Source organism: Microtus ochrogaster, chromosome 6 (assembly GCF_000317375.1).
Source record: "Microtus ochrogaster isolate Prairie Vole_2 chromosome 6, MicOch1.0, whole genome shotgun sequence".
Taxonomy (NCBI): domain Eukaryota; kingdom Metazoa; phylum Chordata; class Mammalia; order Rodentia; family Cricetidae; genus Microtus; species Microtus ochrogaster.
The window spans coordinates 75495441-75503612 of record NC_022013.1 but is presented as its reverse complement, the minus strand read 5'-3'; positions in this window follow the sequence as shown (position 1 = coordinate 75503612).

The following is an 8172-nucleotide window of genomic DNA, read 5'->3' as shown; positions in this document are numbered from 1 at the left end:
CAGAGGAATCAGTAGTATATTTATAGATTATGGTGATTAATGGCAATTCTTTTTTTAAAATTATATTTAGAAAACTTTTTTGATTTTTGCACAATATATTTGAAGTTATCCATTCACCCCAGATCCTCCTTCCCTACTCACCCAATTTCATGTTCTTTTCCTTTCTCTAAAACAAGCAAACAAATAAATAAGCAAACCAAACAAACCCAAACAACAACAACAACAAAAAAAACCCCAACATAGAGTCTGGCTTGTGTTGGCCAACTACTTATGGGCATGGGGCCCTGCCCCGGAGAGTGGTCTGTATACCAGGTGTCACTCCACTGAAGAAAGCCGACTTTCCTTCTCTAAACAGCAGTCAATTGTGTAGGTGTGGGACCTATCTCATGCCTACCTAGCCCGCTCCATGCTGGGGTTTTCTCCGCCTTGCGCTTGTGCAACTCTGTGCATGCCGTCACGGTCTCTGTGAATTTACATGTGCAATCCCCCTGTCGTGTCTTGCGGTAATTCACAGCCCCTGGGCCTCACAAGGTGCAATTCCCCCTGGCATGTCTTGTGATAACCCACCACCCCTGGGCCTTCTGACTTTTCTACCTTCCTTTTCCACACTGCAAAGCCAGTCCTTTAGCATGTCTCGAGCTGAAATGGGAACACTGGCTACCTCTACCCTGGGTATAACATGATTAATAAAAACACAGAGACAGATATTAGGGTTCAGTGTGAAGGTCAGAAAAGCAGAACAGCCAACCACTGGTTCTTGCCTCTACTTCAGTCTGAAATGGCGATCCTTCCTCCAGGAATCTCAGAATGAGACTGTGCCTGAGAGCTGTCTCCTCCCATCTTTACTCCTCTCTAGGGCTGGGATTAAAGGCATGCACCGCCAGGTTTCTATGGCAAACTAGTGTGGCTATTGGGATTAAAGGTGTGTATCACTATTGCCTGGTCTGTTGACCAGCAAGATCTTCTGACAAGATTTTATTTATTAAAATACAAATGAAATATCACTACACCTGGTAATTAGTTTTTCCTAATACATTTTGAAACGTCTTTATTCAAATTCTCACGTTGTATCTTTTTTTGTGTTACTGTTGAACAGTATGTTCCAAATCAGCAGAGGTAGTGACAAAGGAGAAGGGAAAGGCCTTCATATTACTTCTACATAAAAAATGATGCTAAACTCTTTAATATGTAAGGCACTTTCTACACCCTGAAATGTTACCCTCTTCATCACTGTGGTAGAGATAACTAACTTCTGGTGACCCACATGACACAGGTCCTCAGCACCACAAAGAGATCAGAGAGACTAATTCTCCCTTATCAGGGCCATCGTCACAAAGCCCAGACCAGCTCATTTTGTCCTCGCATTGTAGCTTTTAGTGCTGAGCATGAATGTCACGCAGTGGCTTCCCTGACACGTGCTTAGAGAGCGGATTGCATTCCTCTCCTCTTCTGCTGCTGATCCCGTGGCCTCACTATAAATAATCAAAATGGGCAGGCCCAGGGGGCCCTACTTTCAATCCTCTCCCACATTTACAGAGAGGAGAGGACAGAAGTCTGACTCTGGCTAATTATGGCTACAGCTGATGGAAAGCAACAATTGTTGTAAAGTAAGCCCTCAGGGGAGGGGTATTGACAGTCATGGTGGGTCGCTGGGAGGCTGGTGACAAGCTGCTGCAGTACATCCTAAAGACAGAGGTGACCCTCAAACCAAAGGACCCTAAATAAGGACCCGAAAGACAACCACAGAAGTTAGGTTGTGTCCCCAAGTGAAAGAATTACTTCTATATTTGAATGTTAAATGTCATCTAATGTAAAAATTCTGCTACAAGTTACGGATATTAAAAAAAAACGGGCTGGGGAGATAGCTTGGCCAGTGAAGGGCTTACCTGGAAGTCACGAGGACTGAGTTCAGATCCCCAGAACCTATGTCAAAATCTGGTTATAGTAATATACCTGTAACCACAGTATTGAGATGGGAAGTAGAGACAGGAAGTCCCTGGGCTTAGAGGCCAGCTAGCCTGTTCTTCAAAGTTCCAGGCCAATTTGATAATCTGTCTGAACTGAAAGGTGTAAGGTCTCATAAGGTCTCAAAGACTGATATCTGACCACAGGGATATTGTGAACACACACACACACACACACACACACACGCATGCAAGCACACAGACACATGCACACACGTATGCGCACACACACACACACACACACACACACACACACACACACACGGCACCCCGATACATTCATGCAGAAAACTTTGCAGACACTGGAAAACTGCTGAGTTGCGGATTTAGCAACACAGTGCTGTTTTCTGTGTGCCACTGCAAGGCAACCATGAACACACATGCATGTGTGTGGCATTTACCTGCGCACACATGAGCATGAATGTGTGCGCGTGTGTGGGCATTTGTCTGTGTACAGACATGTGTATTTGGTGTTTCTCTTTTGCACCTTTGAAATCCCCGTAAGCTCTTGGGGAGGAGGTTTTGAACGATGTGTGGGCATGTCAGAGTCTCTTTGCAGACGCATGCATTTCTGGGAGCTGTAGAATGAGATGGAATTTTCCTAAGTTATGTCAAGGAGAAATGGGTGCCAAGATATAGGGTATAATTAGAATTTGTTAAAGTGTATTCTTGGCAGCTACCTATTTAGTACACACTTTATGTGTTTTCCCTTTTCTTTCACGGTGAGAGGCAATTGCTTGCCATCTTTTAGCATTATGTAAAATTTTCTGAAGAAGTTCCTGTTGATGGAATGAAATGTGGAATTCATGGCAATGTCTGGAGACCACATTAAACACATTTAGACTCACGTTTTCTCCCAAGGAGTCTGCCAAACGCAAACATGACATCTTCACAGAGAAATGAATGTGTCAGACAATAATTATTAGACAAAATTTGCATAAGTTCTTTAAACTCATACATCCTTTAATAAGGGCAACCTACCCAGAACTGCCTTACCAGCCCCATTTGCATAAAATCATAAGAGTCACCCAGAAAGTAAAAGGCTAGGAGAGAAGGTAAGGGGTTGTCGGGGCAGGGACACAGTAGAGGGGAAAGATGTGCGTGCAAAGGATACGTGTGGAGCTTTCAGTGTTCATCCCAAGGAGATTCCCAAGAGAAACAGAACACAGAGAAGGGAAGGCAGACAGTAGAAGATGCCTGCTCAGAACTCGCTCATGAATGCCATGCTTTTTTAACTGGGGTGAGCATGAACCAAACACAATCAAGCCATCCATCCATCTTTCCAGGAACTACTTGCGATTAAATTTGAATTACATTTAAAAGAAAGATCAGCTATAAAGAACTGGCAGTCAGGTGTTCTCCAGAAAAAAGCAAACCAATAAAATCACACACACGCACACACACACACACACACACACACACACACACACACACACACACCCTGGAAAACCAGAAAAAGAATAGTGAAACTAGCTCAGGGAAAGTTGGTCTTACCCCAAGCTAACCAGCCTGGAGAGACGGGACAAAGGCACTTTCCTATCAACAGGACACAGTTCCTTAGTGTGGGAAGAGAGCAGTGAGGGAGCAAACATCTTTAGATCTCCTGGGACTTCTTAGGTCTGAGTTAGTTAACTGTACACCGAGTAACTCAGACTATCGGTCATAGCTCTTTAAAGTATAGCATAGTAATTAATGCGAATCATTTACTATATATTACTACAGTCCTATATCTGATGACATGCACAGACATACAAACACAGGCAGACACATAGGCAGATAGACACACTCATTTGGGGCAGAATGTCTGGCCTAGGCTGTCCTCAAACTCTGTGTAAAGGCGAGAACTTCTGACCTTCTAGTCTCTACCTTCCAAGTCCTAGGGTTACATCCTGGTTATGTCTTGATGGGGATGGAACCCAGGGCTCTGTGAATGCAAGGCAAGGACTCCATCAACTGAGCTCCTCCCCAGCCCTGGCTGTATTGTTTTGAACTTCAGTCGATGCTTCATGGTGTGTTCTACTGTGTATCCCAGAAAGCACTCCTCACTCTCTGCAGCCTACACGGAGAGCACATCGGCCCTGCAGTCTGTTGTCTCCTCTTCCCCAGACTCTTTGACTTGGCTCTGAGATGCCGTGCTCCCATGATTGTCCTCCTCCCTTCGGGCTTAATAGCTGCATCCCAGGATGTCATGAGTTCCAGATTTGTCTCTTCTCCTCAAATTCAAAGCAGAAGCCTCACCTGGCAAGGCTTTGGAATTCCTAGTCAACCCAGATCCCAACCTTCTATACTCCACACCCCATTCTTCAGCACTACCCAGGATCCTCTGCTTCTGTTGAATGTGAAATGTCCCCCACACTTGGCCACCATTTGGGAACAACACTTTGGAAGCAGAGGAACCTTTGTGATGGGAAACATGGCTGTTGACGGAGGTCACGAGGAGGTGGGCCATTGGTGGTTACAGTTTGACCCTGTTCTCAGTTCTGTTCTGTGCTTCCTGAATTGTGAGCAGCCCCCTCATCACGGTGAACCTTACGATGCCCTTGACTTTGTGATGGAACAACCCCCTGAGACTGTGAACCAGATCCACCTTTCTTCTGCTAAGAGGCACCCTGCAATGGTAATGTAAAGCTCTAACATTCTGGAAGCCGCTCCAGGCCCTGCCTGCTGGTCCATCAGCCTTCTCTTGGTGTTAGCACATCTCTAGCCGGTTCTTCCTATAGTCTATTTGTAGTGGCAAAAGGGATCCCATTAAAATTAAAGCCAACTGTGCTATTCTTTTCTGCAGAATTATCTATAAGACAATAATCCACTGAGAAGAGCCAAGAGCAATGGCCAACAAGCCTGCATTATCCCTTGCCCCGACCATCCTCATCCTCTCCTTTTCCAGTGCCATCCAGGGCATAGTTGGTTTGTTTCCTGCATGCTGGGCAGGCATGCCTCGGGCCATGAGCCTTTTTATTTCACCTCTGGAATTGTCTTCCTTTGGTTGGAACTTCCCTCTCCCCTTCCTTTTCGGAGGGAAACTTTCCCTGGATCTCCACTCTATTTAACGTCTCCCTTCTCTTCCTTAATTGCTTTAATTTTTACCTTCAAAAGATGATCGCTGCTGCCTTACTGTATGAATCCAAGTGTAGCTTTCTAAGAAACAGAAACTTCTGTGTCTGGATGTGTCTCAAATTCTAGGACGATGCTTAATATTTAGCAGATGCTTATTCAGTATCGGTTCAAATGAGCGAATGAGGTCTGGAGAGATGGCTTGGTGTGGAAGAGCCTGTGCTGCACACACGTGGGGACCTGAATCTGGACCCTAGCTTTCAAGTTCAATGCTGCGCATGGCTGTGTGCATGCCTGTGACCCTAGAGCCATGAGTGACAGGGATTGGTGGATCACTAGGAGTTGCTAGTTCCTACCCTGGCTCTGGTGTCAGTGAGAGACCCTGTCTCAGAGGAGTTCAGCAGAGAGTGAGAAAGAAGGGCACCCCCACATCCCGACCTTCACACATGCTCATACAGTCATGTGACCAACACAATATGATCACACACCACACTACAAACATAGATGTATACATCCATACACACACAAGAGTTAAAAGATCAATGAATACATAAATATATAGGATACAAATAAAAAAGAATGGAATGGATTAAAAAGAATAAAGAGAAATGAGCCAGAGGCTGAAAATATTAGTAATAAAATTTAAAAAAATTCTCGCAGTATGACATAGCACACACTTACATTTTCACTATTTGAAATAGCACCCTTTCTGCATAGTACAAAGAAACAAGGAAAGGCCAATGGAATTGGGTTTACTGATGAATTTTTTAAATTTGTTTTATTTATTTGTCTTGTAGCACGAATAATAAAAACCCAGAGACAGATACTGGGATTCAATATTAAGACCAGAAAAACAAAGCAACCAGCCACTGGCTCTTACCTCGACCTTGGTCAGAAAATGGTGATTCTGCCTCCACAAATCCTCAGATTGAGATTAAGAGTGAGACCTGTCTCCTCCTGTCTGACATTCCTCTCTAGTGCTGGGATTAAAGGCGTACACCACCACTGCCCAGTTTCTATGGCTGACTAGTGTGGCTGCTTTGCACTGACCTTCAGGCAAGCTTTATTTATTAAAACGCAAATAATATGCCACATTACTGTCTTAGCCAGGTGATGTAGGTGGGCCTTCTACGTTCATTGGTTAATATGGTTAATTGGTGGGCCTTTGATAGGACGGAAAATTAGGTAGGCGGAGTAAACAGAACAGAACGCTGGGAAGAAGGGAATGAGCCAGATGCCATGCCTCTCCTCTCCTAGTCAGATGCAATGAAGCTCCGACCCAAGTTGGATGAAGGCTAGGATCTTCCTGGTAAGTCACCACCTTGTGGTGCTACACACATTAATAGAAATGGGTTAAGCAAGATATGAGAGTTAGCCAAGAGTAGGCTAGATATAATAATATAACCCTCACTACAGCCAGGGTTTCCATTGCTGTGAAGAGACACCATGACCACAGCAACTCTTATAAAGGAAAAATATTTCATTGGGGTGGCTTATATTTTCAGAGGCTTAGTCCATTATCACCATTCTGTGACATGGTGGTGTGCAGGCAGACGTGGTGCTGGAGAAGTAGCTGAGTGTCCCATATCCTGACTTGAAGGCAAGAAGAAATAGTCTGTCTCACTGGGCATAGCCTGAACACAGGAAACTTCAAAGCCCACCTCCACAGTGACACACTTCCTCCAACAAGGCCACACCTTCTAATAGTGCCATACCTTTTGGGGCCATTTTCTCTCAAACCACCACTATTAGCATATGTGTATGGGTGCATACCATGTGCGTGAGCATGCTTGGCACTCATGGAGGGCAGAAGAAGGTCTTAGAGGTCTTCCAATTGGAGATACAGACAGTTGTGAGTCTCCATATGGGTGCTGGGACTGAACCTGGGTCCTCTTGACCACTGAATGATCTCTCCAGTTCCTAGTGAGGAATTATAAAATGCTGTTAATACTGATAAAAACTGAAATGAACTTTATGTGGACAAGGATTTAGTAGAATTTTAAAAGCCACAAACTTAGAATGTTCTGAGGAGATGCTTTTATCCTGAAGTGTGATTTGCTCTACAGATTTGGCCTCTCATGAAGACCTTCCATACCGTGTGAAAACATGCTAAGAATGCAGATTCTCAGGTGCCATTCCCCTTTCTAGAGGGAAAAGTTCAGGTTCTTATTGTTTTTAGAAGGACTGGCTTTGGGGGAGTGTAGAATGCTTTCTTCTGACTCCTTTGGGCATTTTCTCTTTCTCACAACAAAGACACACATACACATCATCACCATCATCATCATCATCGTCATCATCATCATCATTATCACCATTACCACAATCATAATCACCACTACCACCTTCGTCATTGTCATCATTGTCTTAGATTTATTATACATACTACTACATCATATTTGCTTCTACCTACTGTCCTCTGTCTTCTCTATAAACAGGTGACATTCCCCCTTCTATCTAGTGTCCTCTCTCATCTCTACACACAAGGCGACATCCCCACTTCTACCTACTGTCCTCTGTCTTCCCTACAAAGAAGGCGATACCCCCCATCTTTAGAGAGAAAACAAAAGCTTTTTCATCTTCCTTGAGTTCTCTTTCCCTTCTAGTCACTGCCCCATTTTCACCTTCTTTTTATAGCACAACTCAAAATAATCCTCCAAAAATTCTCTCTGTTTTCCTTTTGAACACAGCATCAGACTTCCCCGCCACCACTGTACTGAGTGGCTCGTCCAAAGGTCACTCTCATGTACTCTAAGGACGCGATTCGCTCCCTACTGTCCTTGATCCATCAACATGAGCTGAAAGTTTATTGCACTCTGTCAAAATCCTTTCTTTAACTCCTCTTAATTCCCCCTTAATCTCCTTTGGTTGTATCTTCTATGTCTTAAACTCCTAGCTATGTTCCCAAGGTTTCTCTGCCCATTGCTGTATGATTTTATCTGCTGCTGATCTCCGTTTTCTGTCTCAACCCAACTGTTGCAGTGAATTCTAGAGTCTAAACATGGACTCTGATTCATTATGAACATTTGGTGTTTAATAGTTCTTGGAACCAATGTCCCATTCTTTTCTTCTTCTTCTTCTTCTTCTTCTTCTTCTTCTTCTTCTTCTTCTTCTTCTTCTTCTTCTTCTTCTTCTTCTTCTTCTTCTTCTTCTTCTT